This window comes from Myotis nattereri (genome assembly GCF_964212035.1).
Source record: "Myotis nattereri genome assembly, chromosome: 1".
In the NCBI taxonomy this organism is placed as follows: domain Eukaryota; kingdom Metazoa; phylum Chordata; class Mammalia; order Chiroptera; family Vespertilionidae; genus Myotis; species Myotis nattereri.
In genome coordinates, this window is record NC_138075.1 from 38,856,694 (window position 1) to 38,877,867 (window position 21,174).

General features: G+C 41.9%; 1 pseudogene across 1 annotated transcript; it reads left to right on the forward strand.

The window, feature by feature from the left end:
* The first annotated feature begins 3,482 nt into the window (after positions 1 to 3,482).
* Positions 3,483 to 4,806, forward strand: LOC308516286 (keratin, type I cytoskeletal 18-like; annotated as a pseudogene). The gene has a single exon. The product of its transcript is annotated as a keratin, type I cytoskeletal 18-like (transcript).
* The last annotated feature ends 16,368 nt before the right edge of the window (positions 4,807 to 21,174 follow it).

Genomic DNA, 21,174 nt, shown 5'->3' on the forward strand with positions numbered 1-21,174 from the left:
TAGAAATACATGGACCACTTATTGATTCTTGAGTCTGAGAAAATTCATCTACAATATCATCTAAAAACTCATAATCAGGTTTCATTTATATGAGTAATTCCATCCTCATTATTAGAGTCTAGAGTGTTGGCATCTGTCTCTTTGCATTTATCTTCTGATTCACCTAATAATTCTGAAACATCATCCTGTCAGTTTGGATGGATGGAAAATGAAAAATTCTGAATTCTTAACTTGTCCTATTAAACCTTAAAACAAACTATGAAAATAGTTTCTCAAGTCTTTTATTCCTTCTTGAAAAAGGATGCAATACTTTGGACAGTGCAATAAGAAAACTGAAGGATAACAGTGTGGGTTTTGTTTGTTTGTTTGTTTGTTTATTACCATTGCATCATCCTTTTAGGTGATTCAATTATTTTTTATTTTCTTATAATTTAATTATTCCTCTTTAAGACAAAGCTGGGGGGAAATGGAAGAATATGATAAGTGATGAAATGGCAAAGCATGAAATAGGAAAAATAAGATCAGTAGCTCCCATAATGTATCTTAGATAGATTTATAAACGTGTCAATGGAGCCACATGTTAATTACCAAGATAGAGTGATTTTTATCCTATTTTTAAATTAAATTTTCTCTTTGTTCTTAGACCTCTAAGAAAAAAATTAAAGTCACAAAATCATACACCTTACAAATAGTTAGAACTGCTCCAAAAAGAAAATTAACTAATATCAGGTCCAGTGGAGCCTGGAGGTATCCCACAAGTTAATGATGAGTTTATTACTAGTTTGTTTTGGATAACAAGGTTACAGAGACAGATGCTGTTGGTTGCCCACCTAACAGCCATTCCCCTTTATTTATTTATTTATTTATTTATTTGTTTGTTTGTTCATTCATTCATTCATTAAATATATTTTTATCGATTTCAGAGAGGAAGGGGGAGGGAGAGAGAGAAACATCAATGATGAGAGAAAATCATTGATTGGCTGCCTCCTGCACACCCCACACTGGGATTGAGCCCGAAACCCAGGCATGTGCCCTTGATCAGAATCGAACCTGGGATCCTTCAGTCCGCAGGCTGATGCTCTATCCACTGAGCCAAACCGGCTAGGGCTCCTCTTATTAATTAATTTAATAGAACCTTCATTTTGTTTTGTAAAAGCAACATGCTAATTGAAATTAGCCACTCTTAAAAAAAAAATTAGCCATGCTTCTTTGCTAGCAGCTGGTCCATGGGTGGCTGTGTTCTAGCCAATGAAATAAAGGAGAAATTTCCAGCATGAGGTGGGGTTGGGGATTTCTAGAAAGTGTTTTTCACTGACAAAGAGAAGTGAGGAGATGGTTTCTATCCCACTTTCCCTGTTGTGTTTAACACTTTATGCTTGAAGCTAAACAGCCATCTGTGTCTGAGAGTGCAGACACTGACAACATGTGAAGAATAAGGAGAAAGTTGAAGAGCCTGCATCCTTGATGACATTACTGAGTCCCGAACCATGCCTACAATATCACCACCCCATCACCAGCAGTGGAACAGTTAGCATCTGCATTGTGTAAGCCGTGGTTCCCAACCTTGGTTGCACCTGAGAATCATTTTCAATGCCTAGGCCACATCCCAGACCAATGAAAGCAGATCTCACCAGGTGGAAGCCAGGTTTCCCAGGCAATTCCAAAGTGCAGGAAATTTTGAGAACCATTGTTCAAGCCACTTTCAGTTGGGTATTCAGTTTCTAGCAGGAAAAAAAAAAGATGTTTTTTCTATGTAGTAGTTTCCGATTGAAAATACTTCTTTTCCGCCAGATAAAACTCATCTCCAAAAAATGGTGAAAAGATCAGAACCAGTTTGTTTTCTCATCAGCTTTGATTCACCCATCTGTGAAACATTCATAACACTGCAGTTAATTTCCACAAATACTTGGATGACTGGCTGGGACAACTGTACAGTAGCAGCTGTGATGCTAAAAATAAGAACACACCCAGAAAAATAAAGAAATATGGTTTTGTGCCGCTCTGCTGCGCTGTTCCATTCCCCTTGTCTTCATTGTATAGGGAGAGGTTCAATAAGAGCCACCCAGGATGTACCTCGGTGATATGCAGATTATTTTGAGCTACAGGCAACTGGACCCTGTGGATTCAAGAGAAAGTTAACTCTCTAGAGCAGCAGTTCTCAACCTGTGGGTTGCGACCCCTTTGGGGTCGCCTAAGACCATCGGAAAACACATATATAATTACATATTGTTTTGGTGATTAATCACTATGCTTTAATTATGTTCAATTTGTAACAATGAAAATACATCCTGCATATCAGATATTTACATTACAATTCATAACAGTAGCAAAATTACAGTTATGAAGTAGCAACAAAAATAATTTTATGGTTGGGGGTCACCACAACATGAGGAACTGTATTAAAGGGTCACGGCATTAGGAAGGTTGAGAACCACTGCTCTAGAGGTATGTGAGTTAGAAGCCTTGCTCATAATAGGGTGTTATCAGAGATAATCTATCTATAGGGCAGGGCAAACTACTAATCACTGAACGTGTGCTCTCCCTGCAATGACCTTCTGAAGCCTCAAGGTGCCTTACCTCATCCCTAGCTCAGAAAGTCACATCTACCTCATTTTCCCTTTCTGTCTCTGAACCTCTCATGAATGTGGAGTTTCTGACTCCCTGATGTAAGTGCAGGTTGCCATACATATGTATATATTAAATGTGGTTGTTTTCTCTTGCTAGCCTGTTTCATGTGTGTTTGATTACCAGTCCAGCCAAAAGAACCTTTAGGGTAGAGGAAACTTTCTTCCACCCCACAGTTGTAATTTCCAATTTGATTCTTTAATGCTGCTGTTTCTGGCAGAATGGTGGCTGTCAGTCTTACAGGCAGCAGTGTCTCTGAGTTTTCCAGGTGTAAAGTAATCAACCCCAGGGCACCAGGAGACTCCCCCTGAAGAATTGTCCCATCAAGATCATAAACATCTGTTATATCCCTCACATCTGAGTGCTTATTGTGAGGATAGCTGTAAAACACAAACTAGCAAAACAAGCACAGGGCATGGCAAATATTTTTATTGCTCTACTGTTCTAAGGCTTGTGCCTGAAACTTGTCAAGTTACTGAATTATTGATCACAAAGTTTTTCCCCTTTGCCTCTAGAGATCCCATTAAATAATAGGAAAAGAAATGAAAATAGAAGGCAAATAAATTCACAAAGTTGATAATGAAGTGAAAGGGGTGAGGGACATCCCATGCATGAGAGAATTTAATAAATTTAGGGGTGGGGGAAAGATGCCCAATGAAGCAAGGCAGGAAAACTGTAGTCTAGACCAGTTCATTTCTTAATTAGCCTAGAATCACCAAGAAATCTCATTGAACTGCAGAATATGATTCAGGAGGTTCAGGGTAGGCAAGAGGTTCTGCATCTACAAGCTCCCGGGTGATGCCATGGAGGCTGTTCCAGTCTTGCCCACACATTGAGTAAGAAGCAAGGGAGAAAAGATGAGGAGGGGCTGCAGCCCAGAAGAGGCACAGTCTGCCTTGTGGAACCTGACAGAGGCTTCAGGGCTGGGGCGAGATGTGGGGCTGGAGCCAAGGAAATTAAGTGCAAGTCTCTTTCGAGTGTTGGGACCTCCTTACCATGGAGTCCAGACAGGGGAGAGGAGAGAGCTAGTACTGTTGCTCCACAGTGCTGTGGGCTCAGGATTCCGGATCTCCACCAGTGTGCAGGCTGGCTGGGGGCCCAGGGGTCTGGCTGCAGGGATGGCTGGGTGTCTGGTGGGCATAGGGGACATCCAGTGAGAAGGAGACAATGCAATGCCTGAATGACCTCCTACTTGGAGAGGCCAAGGAGCCTGGAGGCTGATAATTGGAGACTGGGGAGCGACATATGGGAATACCTGGAGAAGAAGGGACCCCATGTCACAGGCTGGGAGCATTATTTCAAGATCATTGAGGACTGGAGGGCTTAGGTCTTTGTAAGTTCTGTGGGCAATGCCCATATTGTTCTGTACATTGACAATGCCCGTCTTGCTGCGGATGATTTCAGAGTCAAGTATGACATGGAGCTGGCCATGCGCCCGTCTATGGAGAGTGACTCAATGGGCTCAGAAAGGTCATTGATGACACCAATATTCAGCTGTGGCTGGAGACAGAGATCAAGGCTCTCAAGGAGGAGCAGCTCTTCATGCAGAAGAACCACGGGGAGGGAGGAAATAAATGGTCTAAAAAAACAGATTGCCAACTTTGGTTTGACTGTGGAGTTGGATGCCCCCAAATATTAGGACCTTAGCAAGATCATGGCAGACATCTGGGCCCAGTGTGATAAGCTGGCTCAGGAGAATGGAGAAGAGTTAGACAAGTACTGGTCCCAGCAGACTGAGGAGAGCACCACAGTGGTCACCTCACAGACCGCTGAGATAGGAACTGCTGAGATGTACGGTCCAGGCCTTGGAGGTTGACCTGAACTGGATGAGGAATCTGAAGGCCAGCATGGAGAACATCCTGAGGGAGGTGGAGATGCACTGTGCCATCAGACAGAACAGCTCAACGGGGTCCTGCAGCAGCTGGAGTCAGACCTGGCCCAGACCAGGGCTGAGAGGCAGCACCAGCCCCAGGAGTAGGAGGCCCTGCAGAGCATCAAGGCCAAGCTGGAGGCTGAGATCATCACCAACCTCCTCCTGCTGGAAGAAGGGGAAGACTTCAGTCTTGGTGATGCCCTGGACAACAGCAATTGCATGCAATCCATCCAAAAGAACGCCACTGCAGGATTGTGATTGGCAAAGTGGTGTGTGAGGTCAACGACACCAAAGTTCTGAGGCATTAAGGCAGCAGAGGTGGGGCACCCCTTCGGGGCAGGAGGCCAATAAGAAGTTCAGAGATCATTGAACATTAAAAAAATAAAAAGAAAGTCCAGTAGTTGTTTTTTTTTCCCTTTTCCCCACACAAGGCATTTTATAATTGGGGTGGGGAAAAAGCTTACAGTTGTTAAAATTCAACCTAGTAAATTTAAATATTTAATTGGCTTTAGTTAAGCAATTCATGAACTGGGCAGCATCCCATCTAGCAACTAGAAGGGCTCCAATGAATTATACAAAATGGAAGGACTTCATAGCCAGAAAGAGGGTGGGACTAAGAAATTAAAGAATGGATTGTTTCAGGCAAGGACACCTTCCCACAGGGGAAGGCAGAGGGTCTTATCAGGCAGATGACCTCAGTAGTTTTGATCAGGAAATTCCAGGCTGATTATGTTTTGGGGAGAGATATAACTGCAATTAGATCAGGTATTTGGGTTTGGCTTCATGGGCTTTCAGCATGAGTGACACTATTGTGGGCCTGTGGTTTTCTGTTTACTACAGTAAATTCTGTGGAAGCAAAAGGGGTGCTGTAATAAACCATAAATTCCTAACTGGGCAGGTCATGGTGGGTAGTCATGCCCCAGGCCTATTAGTATAACTTCTTTAGTTAAAGATTTGTAAACCAGACCTGTCCATTGTTCTTGTGCATCTTGGTGAGCACACCTTTGAAATCCCAGAAGTAATCCTCTTTTCCAGACCTATCAAGTAAGCACATAATCCTGTTAACAACTCTCTACCTTACTTTCTTTCACTTTCATGTAATCTTTCTTTCCCTCCTTAACTCCAATGTATAAAAGAAACTGCAAAACTGCCATTCTCTGGAGTATTTGAGCTCTTATTTCCCAGCAATTGCCATCAGTTTTGGCTCAGATAAACTCATAAAAAGTCTCCACGGGTTGGGATGTTTCTTTTGTCAACAGTACACAGGAAAACTGTTAAAAAGAAATACAGCAAATTGATAACAAGGTGGTGAGATTATGGGAGACTTTAATCTCATGAAAAACTGTCATTTCTTTAGTGAAGAACTGTATCATTATTACAAATATATGTTTGCTTAGTAATCACAAAAACCTATGTAATGAATGTTATAGTAAATGTCTGCCTTTAGGGATTCAAGTAAGAAATATTTTTTAAAAAATCAGACTTTGAAGGGTAAAGGGAATTTAAAGCGACGAATATTTACACTTAAAACATGGAAAATTCATATACTATTTGCTAAATGGTTTGGCAATAACTCCTGACTGTTGATTTGCCTTAAGGATCCTTGCCAGCCTACTCCCAGTGGAAAGAAAAGAAAATGTCAGGGCAGGAAAAATCAGATATTTCCTGTGCTTCTCCGGATCATCAACAATAGTTGTTGAGGATTCACTGAGGAATTACTCCTTTTCCTCCAGGTTAGAAAACCCTGGGAATAAGTCTTTTCTGCTCTGTTTGCATCGCACAAAAATACCCACCCAATTGCATTCAAAGAGACTGTGGTGACCTCAGTGGATGGTTCTTTGCTTAGCATTGTAAAGTCCCAAGAGAAAAACGATGTATAAACATAACATTTGCTTATTTCCCTTAAGCAAGCATAATCCTAATATTTATGGAAGGTTGCAAGGAGCCACTTGATACAGGAGCCAAGTGACCATAAATGACACAGGAAATTCACCTGAATTAGTTCAAGATGTGTGTTGCCAGGAAACTATGTCCAGGGGCAAACAATCATATTGATCCCTGGGAAATGGTGACACTAAGTGAACAGACAGGTGCAGCCACATAAACACCATTTAGGCTTTTTTTTTTTTCTTCCCTTAGAAAGATGAAAGGCTTGCTCATATTTTGTATTAAAACTGATAGAAAGATTTTGAAGAAAAGGAAGAATAGGAATGATTGTTTGCTCTAATCATCATATTTATTATGACACATTTATAAGGTCCTTTGCATATTTTTTTTTAATTCTCATAACAACTTTTCTCTGTTTGCAAGTGAGGAAATTGCAGCCCAGAGAGGTTAAGCATTTCCCCCAAGGTCACACAGTAAAGTATAGAGTTGGGATTTGGAACCCACATCCCTCTGAATTCAGCAGCGTGGACTCTTTTCACCATAGCTGCCAAATGATCATTTGTGTGTGTGTGTGTGGTCAGAGAAAAATATTCAAATAAAATAAATAACAAAAAGAAACTTCTTTGTGAGTGGGTTCCAAAGGATGTTGGACATGGCTTTAGATCTGTTTTTGTTCAAGCACTTCCAAAAGAATTTTAGAGATATATGTGTCCCTCTACTTCCTGTGCCTCACACACGCAATTGTTAGGTTGATAACTAAAGGTTTTCTAAGATGAAATAGTTGTAAAGATATAAATTGCAGTGTATTTTAAACACTCACTTTAAAACAAGGCCATGACAGCATTCTAAGAGCAGTCAATAGAATACTATAATTCTTTAATACTATAGTAAATACTATAGTTCTTTGTTCCCTACCACCATCTAGTTATACAAATTATTGAATAAGCTCTTGCTTTTCTTCATTTTTCTTCTTATACTTGTATTTCCGTTTCTCTTCCCTCTACAGAACTTTATTCAACCTTTATATTTGGAAGTCTCTTATTGATTGTCCATGTCAAACCTTTCTACAAAAAGAATTTGTGTATAAATTTAAAAAAAATATTTCCTGTGACCATAAGGCTCTACATGTTTTCCAAGTTATTCTGGACTGAGTTATCTTTCCATCGTACAATGTATCACAAGAAAATAAACATGTCACAAAATTAAATAATTTTATTGGAAACCTATTTCTTTCTTTTTTTTAATATATCTTTATTGATTTCAAAGAGGAAGGGAGAGGGATAGAGAGAAACATTGATCAGCTGCCTCCTGCACACCCCCTCCTGGGGATGTGCCCACAACCAAGGTACATGCCCTTGACTGGAATCGAACCTGGGACCCTTCAGTCCGCAGGCCGACGCTCTATCCACTGAGCCAAACAGGTTAAGGATGGAAGCCTATTTCTTAATGACAGTACTGGTCCCCCACCTTCCTCACTAGTTCATGTAGCTGTGGATGAATATGATTTGCTGCTAGAATGAGACAAGATTCAGAATTAATTCTACTCCAATTTTTTATTTTATAGATATAAGCACTAAATAGATGGGTATAGGAAGAAGTTTGTTTTAACAACAACTCAAGATTATTTACCTTGCATCCAAATTATACAGTGAAAAATGATCTATCACAAATTATCTTAAGTGACAACATGATTAGATGTTGCTCCAATTTTGATGAAAGCAAATAATTGAGAGCAACATAACTTGCTTAATGCTCATTCTCTCTACACCAGTGGTTCTCAACCTTCCTAATGCCGTGACCCTTTAATACAGTTCCTCATGTTGTGGTGAGCCCCAACCATAAAATTATTTTCGTTGCTACTTCATAACTGTAATTTTGCTACTGTTATGAATCATAATGTAAATATCTGATATGCAGGATGTATTTTCATTGTTACAAATTGAACATAATTAAAGCATAGTGATTAATCACAAAAACAATATGTAATTACATATGTGTGTTCCGATGGTCTTAGGCGACCCCTGTGAAAGGGTCGTTCGACCCCCAAAGGGGTCGCAACCCACAGGTTGAGAACCGCTGCTCTACACAGGTGCCAGCATTGTGATTTGCGCCTTTGCAGGATGCCTGGGGCAGTGTAACATAGAAAGATATTCGGATACCTGAGGCAGGTTACTTCCTTTTGGTAAAGTCAGAACAGGGCAGCTGTGAAAGGTGAAGTGGGGAGGAGGGCTGCCACACACAGATTGCTATGGACAAAAGTGCTGGTGGGCACTGACAATATGGAAGTTGATGTGCATCCTACTGGAATTTGGCTACATGCTGGGGTTTAGGACCAGGTGACAGGTAGTAGACAAACGGTGTGTGAAAGAAAGTGTCAAGGTAAGCATCTGGGCTCATGGTTGTCAATCCTGGGTCTCCAAGAGCCAACCAGAGGTCAGGAGGGAGCCCCTTCATTCTATTTCTCCTGAGGCAGGTGCTATATTTGCAAAAAGAAATTGCTGACAACTTGACTGTCCTTTCCCCCCTGGGGGCTAGAATGGCAGGTTGGTCCAGGTAGGGCTTCCGGCTGAACAAATTCCTGATATTCTGCAAGTAAAAACCAGTTTCTTCCTCTGTAAAAGGGGAGTAACAATCCCTGTCTCCCACCGATGGACGAAGGGATACAGGGAGACCTAGAATTCTCTGCCACACTAGTCAGTATAGTAATCAGCAACTGTTCATGCCTTAGTGTTATAATAATAATAATAAAATTCTTACAATCTTTTTTTAAAAAGCATCAAGCATAAATTAATCATCCCTATAGAGAGCCTGCCTCCATGGGACCATGAAGCCTGAATTCAGAATCACCTTCTCACAAGTAGGAAGAAGAAGAAATACACAGAAAGACAAAGCAAAACTAAAAACCCAAACTCATCAGGCAATAGCTGCTATCACAGAACCCAAAGTTTGGAGTGGAGATGATGATGAAGAGTGAAGAAGCATGCACTAAAGCAACATTAACATGTGGCAGTTAAGAGCCAGAACACTTGCAATAATCCTGGCTCAGCCACTGACTAATTCTAATTATGTGATCTTGGACAAATTACCTAGTTATCCATGCTCTCTGCACCTACAAAACTGTTAAAATAAATTTCCACCTACAGACTGTTACAATAATAATCCTGTTATAGGGTTGTGGTGAGGATTAAATCAGTTAATAAAGTTCTTAGAACAGTGCTTGGCACATATAGAGCATTCAAGATATGTTAGAAAAAGTGCAGAATTTGTAAGTGTTGGTGGGAAGAAAAGTGTTAGTTACAATGGTTGTCTCACAGTTTTGTCTAGAACAGCAGTTCTCAACCTGTGGGTCACAACCCCTTTGGGGGTCGAACGACCCTTTCACAGGGGTCGCCTAAGACCATCGGAAAACACATATATAATTACATATTGTTTTTGTGATTAATCACTATGCTTTAATCATGTTCAATTTGTAACAATGAAATTGGGGTCACCACAACATGAGGAACTGTATTAAAGGGTCGCGGCATTAGGAAGGTTGAGAACCACTGGTCTAGAACTATCAAAGTCTAACCTAATTATTCAATCAATCTGTAAAATGTTTACTTTCTTGAGGCAAGGCATAATAAATGGGCAGATAACAATATAAATTAAAGAAAAGCACGGCAATTATGTACATCAGAAGTGAGACAAGAATAGGATAAGATTTTCCCTTTATAAGTTATTAGTCAACAAATTCTTATTAAATAGTTTATATATCCTAGCCACCATGCAAAATAATTGGAATTATTCCACTCATTTATGTGGCTAGGGTAGAATGTCTTTTATAATGTAAAAAGCTATATATATAAAAGATCACTATATATATATATATATGTATATATATATATATATATATATATATATATAATCACTTTTCTTACCCAGTAAGAAGTCTTGGGGTGTCACAGCTGTTCTAGAATGACTCAGCAGTAATATTAATAGCCCAGGTTCCATCTCTCTTCTTACTCTGCTATCGTAGAGATGATCGAGGTACAGCAAGCAAATTATAGCAAAGAACAGTTTGATAAAATGCCATGCCTTGCCAAAATGGGGTCACTAGCTTTCTGATCTCCAACTAGTGGACTTTTAAAGCTCTGTCCAAACAGAGAGCTTAGTTTCCTATTTTCCTTGCAGCACTCTGTTATCATCGTAATCAGGTAGTTAATATTAATAAAGGGAAGAAAGCAAAGAGGACGACAGACATTATATGCATGGTCATCTGGGCAGCTTCACCAGGAAGCCACAGCTTCTCGCTCCCCAGGAAACCCAAGATCCATTCCCTGCAGGTCACTGGGGGAAGAGATCAAACATAGGGGAAGAAGGCTGCATGTGCAGTGAAGTTGGGGTGATGTAGGGCAGGTGCTTGCCTGTCAGTCTAGCCTGGGGAACAATGGATTGGCTAAGAGGTGGACCCCATCAGAAGCATGCTATATCTTGGAAAGTTAAAATCCCCAGAAAGAGTTCCCTCCTTATTCTCTTGCTCTGCTCCGGTTCTCTCTTGCTCCATGACCTCGGACTTGCCCGTGGGCTCACCTATTCTCTCTCCATATCCATGTGACCTTACGCAGCTGCATGGCCCCTGGCTGTGCGAACCCCACATGCAGGATGCTGGACTGACTGTACTTTAATATGGAGCAGAAATTCTGGGCAGTGGCCTGACTTCTGGCCCTGCTGAAGACAAGATTGGACTTCTTCCATGCAGGAGGGATGTAGATGGGACCTTGGAGGGGAGCTCCCTTATTTTATATCATCCATAAAGCTTCCCATAAACCCTTGGGGGCTTCAGGAAATTCCTTTCCTCGAGGCACTCCAAGAATTCCACTTACAGGTACCAAATGATCTATCAGTTAGGAATTGTGTTTGGCTGCTAATGACAGGGACTCAAACATTGAGTGGCTCAATAAGTTGCTGCATTTTTGTCAAGTAATGGGAAGCCTGACAGGAGGTGGTCCAGGGTTGGAATGGAGGCTATGCGGAGTCATCTGAGACTCAGGAACTTCATATCTTTCTGTTCAGTCCTGCTGAGCATGGGCTTTTGGTGTCCTGGGCACAAGATGGCTAATCCACTTCTAGCATGGCTTCTGCACTCCTGGCAGGAGAAAGAGGCGAAGGGCACAAGGCACCTATCAGCTGAGCTCCTATCTGCACCCCTTCAAAGGCCTTTCCCAGAAGCACCACCCACCAACCCATAACTCATTGGACAGAACCGTGTCACCTGACCATTGCAGCTGCAGGGAGCTTGGAAAAGTGTTTTTGGCCAAGTCCAGGCATACTGACTCTGTGGAGTAAGTTGGAGATCTTCCAGTAAAAACAAACAAACAAACAAAAAACAAAACAAAGGAAGAAAGAATAGTGGGTGGGCATCTAGAAGTAACTGCCAGGAACGAATGGTCCAACCAGTACCGGGCTGCATCTCGCCATATAGCACCTTCTAAAGAGAGGTCACGGCTGGCCTCTGAGGTGTAATCCTGCAAGGGACCAACGCTGGTCTTGAAACAGCAGAACATTATAGATTCACATGCATATTTTTAGATACCTTTTCTGGAAATAAAGATATTTTCCATTTATATAGGATTCTTTCTCTGGTTATTTAACAAGTTAGTGGGATTTTAAAATGTATTAAAATTGGTTCAGATCCATCACTGTCATGAATGATGTCAGGAAATATTTGCCAGAAGCCAAACATTTGAACAGCTTTAATCATGGCATCAGAAAAACTACTATTACAGTCAGGAAAGAACTGCTTGATGTGTGACATTAAAATGCAGTTCCCCAGGCAACTGAGAGGGAGATACATTCGATGTCAACAGAGCTCCCATGAATTGCTAAGATCTCACAGAATTTGCAACACCTTTCACTTATTTTTCATTGACAGCTAAATTGTCACTTGAAAGCATCTGCCTACCAGAAAACAAATCCTCCCCAGTTCTCTGGATAAACTAGGCTTCCTCCAGAAATAGCTACTACTCTAATTGTGGAGGAGATCAGAGAGAAGGCATGAGCAGTGGAGATGTGCGGATGGGATGTACAGCCTTGTCATCACACATGGCTGCGTTGGAGATGGTGCTCTGTGCAGATATATATTGCTCATTGTGGGATAATCATTGTCTCAGTTGACAGAGTGCTGCCCCCGGGTTCTCATCAGATATGCCTTTGACAGCCTCTCTTTTTTAAAGAGGTAGAGTCTTACATAAAATCTTGTGCTGGTCCTTATTTACAATAGCTAAGATCTGGAAACAGCCCAAGTGCCCCTCAGTAGATGAGTGGATAAAAAAGCAGTTGTGCATGTACACAACAAAATACTATGTGGCTGTAAAAAAAGAAGGATGTCTTATACCCTTTTTGACAGCATGGATGGGCCTAGAGATTATGATGCTGAGTGAAATAAGCCAGTTAGAGAAAGACAAATATCACATGGTCTCAATTGTATGTGGAAAATAATAAACAAAATAAACTGCGAATAAAATAAGTCTAGAGGCATGGATGCATGGAACAGACTGACAGACCTCAGAGGAGGGGGGGGGGGACAGGAAAAGATTAAGCAAAGAACATATATGCATAAACACACAACTCAAGGACACAGACAATAGGGTGGGGAAAGCCTGGAGTGGGGTCGTGGCTGGGTGGAGGAGGTTGGGGGGGGAGGGGCTGGAGTACATTTGTAATAGTCAACAATAAAAAAGTCTTGTGCGGTGTAACTTTGGGATAGGGATATGGTCTTGAGCCAGTATTTGTAGTGGGTTTCAAGAAAATCCTTTTTCACGGTTTATTTTATTATTATTTTTTATTGCTTTCAGAGAGGAAGAGAGAGATAGAAACATCAATGATGAGAAAGAATCATTGACTGGCTGCCTCCTGCACACCCCACACTGGGGATCAAGCCCGCAACCCAGGCATGTGCCCTAGGCTGGAATTGAACCTGAGACCCTTTAATCCACAGTCTGATGCTCTATCCACTGAGCCAAACCAGCCAGGGGCGGTTTTAAGAAAATCTTTAAAGCCCTAGCCGGTTTGACTCAGTGGATAGAGTGTCGGCCTGTGAGCCAAAGGGCCCCAGGTTCAATTCCAGTCAAGGGCACGTACCTTGGTTGCAGGCTCCTCCCTGGACTGGGCTCTGGTTAGGGCAGGTGCAGGAGGCAACCAATCGATGTGTTTCTCTAAAATTTGTATTTCTATCTGTCTTTACCTCTCTCTTCCACTCTACCTAAAAATCAATGGAAAAATATCCTTGGGTGAGGATTAAAAAAAAAGAAAGAAAATCTTTAAAGTTTGAGCCATAGTGGACTCTGTTGTGGTTCTTAAAAGTTTATACTGTATTTCTAAGAAGTTCTTTGAGAAAAATTAACAGTATGTATGTAAGTTATCTTTTTTAAAACTCTTCAGTACAAATGATATCTATATATATAAAACCCTAATATGCAAATAAAACGAACGGCAGAACAACCAGTCGCTATGATGTGCACTGACCACCAGGGGGCGCACGTGGAACATGGCTAGCGTCAGCAGCAGGGGGCAGAATGTGGAACATGGCAGGCGTCCGCTGCGGCGGGATGGTGGAGCAGGCAGCAACCAAGGCAGGGCGCTGGTTGCTGTCATCGGGTGAGCCTCTGGTGGTTACTGAAAATTCTTTGATCCCGCACCCCATTGTCCTGCCTGGTGCTCGCATCTGCTGCCAGCCCCGCTCGCACCCACCGCTGGCTCCCGGAGCTGGCCCCGATCGCTCAGCGCCATCGGTGAGTGTGAGCGGTGGCTGCTGGCTCCAATTGCCCTTCAGGGCTTCTCCACCTCCCTCTGTTCCTGAGGGGCGATTGGGGCTGACAGCCGCTGCACGCACCTGCTGCTGGTGCTGGCTCTGCTCGCACCCACAGCTGGCACCAGAGCCACTGCTTGCACCCACTGCCAGTGCTGGAATCAATTGCTCCACACCATCAGTGGGTGTGAGCGGGGTGGCACCATGAGTGGGAGCAGCAGTGGTGGGAGCAGGGCTGCTGACAGACAGGTGACCAGGCCTCAGCGGGAGGGGCCGGGTGGGGGCCCAGAAGATGGGTTGAGACCCACCCCTGTGCCCATTGCAGCCTCGTGGCCCAGAGTCCCTTACAAGATGCACGAATTCGTGCACTGGGCCTCTAGTAACTTTATAAAATGGACATAAATCTTCAAACCAAGTTTACTATTCACATAACATTGATAATCTTAGGGTGAACACTTAGTGGTCATTTAAAAAAACTTGACAGCTGATGGTAGAAAATTGCTTTAATGAACTAAGTACATGGGATTATTCTTTGAAAACAAGTGATCCCATAATTTTTAAAAAGGAAAAAAAAGTATGGGCATTTAATAGGAAATGTTATTCAGCAAAAGCATGACAGCCCGGGAGCTGTGGCTTGCTGCTGCCCAGCACCATGAGAGAGTATCAGACCGCATACTATATCCCTACATCAAAGCTCAAAACTCAAAGTACAGTTTCTACAGAACATGTATCGCTTTTGCACCATCATTAACTTGAAAAATTCTAAGTCAAACCATTGTACCTCAGGGACTGTTTGTACTGAGAGACTTGAAACAAATCACATCCTTATTGACTTACATTATAATTTCAGAAATGTTTTATTTCAACTTCAATTTTTAGTTACTGAAAAGAGATAACAGCTTAAGTTTCTGTTGTCTGTATTTAGGTCCCTGAAGTAAATCAGCACTTAAATATTCATTTTTCCAAGGGATTTTTCTATAATCAAAATAGGTGTTGTTGTTTTTGTATTATAAACACTTTTGCTATTATTAACAGCTAACATTTATCGCTCAATTTTTATGTGTCTAGTTGCTAAACTCTCTACATAGATTATCTCCACCCCTCATGACAAGCTTATGAGGAAGATCCTATTATTATAATACCCATTTTACAGATGAGAAAACTGAGCCTTAAAAGAAGTTAGGAAACTTGCCCATAGTCACCAAGCTGATAATGGAGCCAGAACATGGACCAAGGAGTGTGAGACCACAGGCTGTTAATAAACTACCACATGACATGGCCCTTATGTTTTGTTATGTTTGGTTTTTTTTCCAATTTGTGAACTACATAGTTTTGCTTTTTAAGTGGCAACAATGAAGTTTCAATATCAATGGGGGAAAAAAGCACATATGCCTTAGAGGTAGCAAAATCAAAGAACTTGTTGAATGAGTGAATGTAAGCTCTTTGAGGGCAGGGAGCTTTTGTTCCTTTTGTTCACTGTTGCATTCTCTGTGCCTGGCATGGAGCCTGGCACATAGAAGATGTTCACTAAATATCTGTTAAATAAATGAACAAATGACACCTGATTTTGACAGCATCATGGGACCAATTCTCCCGTATGACAATGGAACCTCCCTCTGAAGTTTGTTAACTCTGTGAGAGAAGATTACACACTTAATTTTTGTTAGTCTCTAAAACCAAAAACATTTTGTACACTGTAGGTTATTGACTGAAAAGGGTCCCTTAAACACACACCTGACTCAGGAATTGACTGAAATCCTAGAGAGAATCAGCTCAAAGTGAAAGCATTTGAACAATTACATGAAACTTCAAATTCCTCCTTCTTGGCTTGGATTCTCAACCTCCAGACTCACATCTGATTTATTTTATTATTTTTTAACAGTGCAGACTTCCTTCATTTGAAAGAATTTGCACTGATATTATGAATCATTTCATTTGATTCGCACATCAATCGTATGAAGTAAATTATAGTCCTCATTTTACAACAAAAATAGTAAATGTGGGAGTTCAGTGATATGCCCCAAATCATGGAGTTTATATTAGATGGAATCTGGATTTGAACCCAGATATTGGGTCTGCAAAGCCCATGTGTTTAACCACAAAACGATGCGGAACCCTTGACAGGCACTATGCCCACCACATCCCATAACAGCAGGTCTACTGCACAATGCACTTGCAGATTACAGGTCCATATCTGATTTTAGAACCAGCGGTTTTAGAACAGCGGTTCTCAACCTGTGGGTCGCGACCCCTTTGGCGGTCAAACAACCCTTTCACAGGGATCGCCTAAGACCATCCTGCATATCAGATATTTACATTAGGATTCATAACAGTAGCAACATTACAGTTATGAAGTAGCAACGAAAATAATTTTATGGTTGTGTCACAACATGAGGAACTGTATTTAAAGGGCCAGAAGGTTGAGAACCACTGCTCTAGAAGGTCTTTTACCTGTGCCTACTGACATGGACAATGTTAGCTGGAATGTAGATGGAAGAAGCTTATTGTATTTTATAGTGGGTGTGCAGGTGGTCCTGAGCCAGGGCAGCAAGTGAAGGAAAGGATCCCAGGACCACAACCCCACTTCCAACCCCATCACCAAGTAGACTGAAGAATGCTTGTTTTCAGTTCTTCCCATGAATTCCACATCCTCTGGGTGGAGACAGCATATGCTAACCTGGAAACAGGAACTTGGATTTTGCCCTCTCTAACCATATTTCCTGTGCACATGTAGCACATCCAGAGAATAAACACGGCGGACACAGCCTTCCCAGAGTGGCATTTACCTGATTGTGGTCTCTGGCCATCGGTATTCAATCTTCAGTTGGGGTTCCATGTTGCTGATTCTGTACTTGGAGATTTAATGGGATTTATACCTGAGCCTAGCCTATAGAATGAGAACCACATACAGTTTATTGGGTGGGTAACTATGAATACCATGCAGTGGCTTTCTAATATGAAATTCCAGTCTTCATAAAGGTTGGTTGAAACCCTTTGCCAAATGACATCATAACCAGGAATGCTATTTTTAATAGAAACACATTCACTTGATTTAAATTTAATAGAAAAAAAAGTCATCTGGAGCAAATCTAAAGGATCGATTTGGAAAAATCTATATTAGTCAGGGTTCTCCAGAGAAACAGAACTGTGGAAGGCCCCCTGCCAGGGAAGGCGCTGGTTTTCTTTTAAATTCATGTCGACTGAACCCATGATGAAGGCAGAGCCTTATCTTGGGGGTATGTCTAACCAAGAAGTGGGAATGCCTCAGTTGACCTTCAAAGTCAGGTGCCAGGAAATGGGTTCTTACCTAAATCTAGTCAAGCACCAGGAATGAATGCGATTCAGGGACTATTTACGAGGAAGCTACAAAAATGCACACATTCCCCCTTTTATTCACCCTTAGTAAAACTTCCTGGTATTTGGCTATAAATAAAAGTTGCTGCACCGGCTCTGGGTCCTGTTCATCTATCAGAAAGCAGACGTCACACCTGGTCCCAGCTTTTCTCTATTTCTGTCCCAGTCTTGTTTTATTCATTTTTCCTTAAAACCTCGTCGCATTCTATTCAAGGTTTCATCAACCCCCGCGTTCTCTCTCTCTGCACTGGTCGCAAGAAGAGAGAACGCCATTCCCCCCATATCTGACGCCATGAACAGGGATCCCCATACAGAACCAACAGGATATCAGGCAACTGGTTCCAGGATGCTCAGGTTGTGTGTGTTTTTTTAAAAAAGATGTTCTTTTATTGATTTCAGAGAGGAAGGGAGAGGGAGAGAGAGATAGAAACATCAGTGACGAGAGAAAATCATTGATTGGATGCCTCCTGTATGCCCCACACTGGGGAGTGAGCCCACAACCCAGGCATGTGCTCTGGTTGGGAATCAAATCATGACCTCCTGGCCCATAGGTCGATGTCCAACCACTGAGCCATGCCAGCCGGGCCAGACTGTTTTTTAAAGCAGCTGCACTATTTTATACTCCTACCAGTGTGTAAGTATGTTATGGGTTAGCTCAACGAGATAGACCACCGACTCAGAATTTAAATTTAAGAGCCTTTATTAAGCTGGCCAGCTGACCACAGCGCCTATCTCCCCCTCTGGGAGCTTCGGAGCATGTGGCAGAAATTAAGGGTGCAGTATGATCCTTTATAGCAAAACAGTGTTAAAAAAATACAAAGCATTTCATTAGCTGTTCCTTAGAAGTTAACAAAAAGTTCATAAGCACAAAGGGGAGGTAAACGGAGTCACACCTGACTGGAGCATATCATAACGTATTGTTTTTCTAAGACAATCTAGCAATTTTTCTCTGCCACGGTTCCTGACCCTAATACAATCGGAAACCTTTTCCAGGCCGCAGTCCCTTCCCTCAACACATTCAGTAAGTTTCTCATGTTTCATTTCCTCCCCCTAGCACAAGTATTCCATTTTTTTCACATTCTCAGAAAACATTATCTACCGTTTTTAATACAGCCATCCTAATGGATGTGAGGTAGCATTCACTCACCCCCTGATTTACGTTTTCCTGATGGCTAATGATGTTGAGCATCTTTTTATATGCTTATTGGCCATGTGTCTATTTCTTTGGAGAAATGTCTATTCTAATCTGTTGCACACTTTTTGTTAGGTTAGGTGGCTCAGGAGGTGGCGTAGGAAATAGAGTTGAGTTAATCAGAAAAGAAAGAAAGGAAAGGCTTTATTCTGAGTCCCTGGGTGATCCACGGGCCCCAAAGACAGGGCATGTGGATCCGCACCAACAGGGAGGGGTGCGCTTTTTTTATACAGCTGTTCAGTGAGGGCCGGGGAGCATGAGCTGTGGGAGTTCCCGTGCGGGGATCATCACGGTTTCCAGGTGTCGTCATCTGCCTGGTAGCTGACCTGTTAGGAATTCCAGGGCGGGACCAGTATCTGCGTCACCATTTGCCTGGTGCACTGGCCTGTTACGGATTCTAGGAAGGGCCCAGTATCTGCGTCACCATCTGCCTGGCAGAGGCATGCATCAGCTCCTGGACCCCCTTCCGACCTAACACTTTTAAATTAGGTTGTCAGTATATTTGTTATTTATTTATTTTTACATATTTCTCTTTTTATTTATTTTTTAATTAAATCTTTATTGTTCAGATTATTACATTTGTTCCTCTTTTCCCCCCATAACTCCCCTCCACCCAGTTCCCACCCCACCCTCCGCCCTCACTCCCCACCCACTGTCCTCATCCATAGGTGCACGATTTTTGTTCAGTCTCTTCCCCCATCCCCCACACCCCTTTCCCCCGCCCCAAGAATAGTCAGTCCATTCCCTTTCTATGCCCCTGATTCTATTATAATCACCAGTTCATTCTGTTCATCAGATTATTTATTCACTTGATTCTTAGATTCACTTGTTGATAGATGTGTATTTGTGGTTCATAATTTGTATCTTTACCTTTTTCTTCTTCTTCCTCTTCTTAAAGGATACCTTTCAGCATTTCATATAATACTGGTTTGGTGGTGATGAAGTCCTTTAGCTTTTTCTTATCTGTGAAGCTCTTTATCTGACCTTCAATTCTGAATGATAGCTTTGCTGGATAAAGTAATCTTGGTTGTAGGTTCTTGGCATTCATCACCTTGAATATTTCTTGCCACTCCCTTCTGGCCTACAAAGTTTCTGTTGAGAAATCAGCTGACAGTTGTATGGGTACTCCCTTGTAGGTAACTGACTGTCTTTCTCTTGCTGCTTTTAAGATTCTCTCTTTGTCTTTTGCTCTTGGCATTTTAATTATGATGTGTCTTGGTGTGGTCCTCTTTGGATTCCTTTTGTTTGGGGTTCTCTGTGCTTCCTGGACTTGTAAGTCTATTTCTTTGACCAGGTAGGGGAAGTTTTCTGTCATTATTTCTTCAAATAGGTTTTCAATATCTTGGTCTCTCTCATCTTCTGGCACCCCTATAATTCGGATGTTGGTATGCTTGAAGCTGTCCCAGAGGCTCCTTACACTATCTTCGTATTTTTGGATTCTTTTTTCATTTTGCTTTTCCAGTTGGGTGTTTTTTGCTTCTTTGTATTTCAAATCGTTGACTTGATTCTTGTGATCCTCTACTCTGCTGTTGGGAGTCTGTATAATATCCTCTATTTCAGTCAGTGTATGCTTATTTTCCAGTGGGTCCTTTATAATAACATCAAGGGTCTGACTAGATTTCTTGAGGATCTCACTACATTTATCGCGGTCTCACCAGTCTTTTCGAGGGTCTTACTAAATTTATCGGTGGCTTCTAAAAAGTTCTTGAAAAACCTTAAAAGTGTGGTTTTGAACTCTATATCCAGTAGTTTGCTTTCCTTCATTTCTGTCATTTGTGTCCTGTTTCTTTGTCTCCGCATTTTTTATGCTTCCCTGTGTTGATAAAGTGGTTTTCTGTGCTAAGTGTCTTCTAGGGCCCAGTGGTTCAGCCTCCCCAATTACCTGAGGAGGACACTCTTGGTGCACTCCCTTGTGGTCTTTGTGCACAGTCTTGTTGTAGTTAAGCCTTGATTGTTATAGTTAACACTGGGAGGGAATGACCTCCAGGCTAATTGGCTGTGAGAATCAGCTGTGTCTGCAGTGGGAGAACTTCTCTGCTGGCGACACCCCTCCGGGGCAAGACTTGCTTCAATGGGGCTTTGGTGCTCACTGGGTCTGCCCCCTGAGTTTGTCCTTTAAAGATCCAAGGAGCTGCAAACTGGATGGTCCCACTCTGACCAGTGGGCACACTCGTTCCTGGATCTCTAGGGAGGTCTATTTCTCTTTTTAAAGTAATACACTGATGTGCTATTTTTAAGAACAATACTCATAAAATAAGGAACGCTTAGTTGATTTAATGGCTATGTCCTTATACAGGAAATTAAAATGGTCTCTAAAAAAATCCTCTGAGAGTCAGTATATCCTCTGCAAGTAGCTAAATTCATTTTCAGATCAGGACATTTTCGATGCTTCAGTTTCATCCCATATTGCAGTATCATATTCCCTCATCATATAAACTCAAGCCATAGCTGACT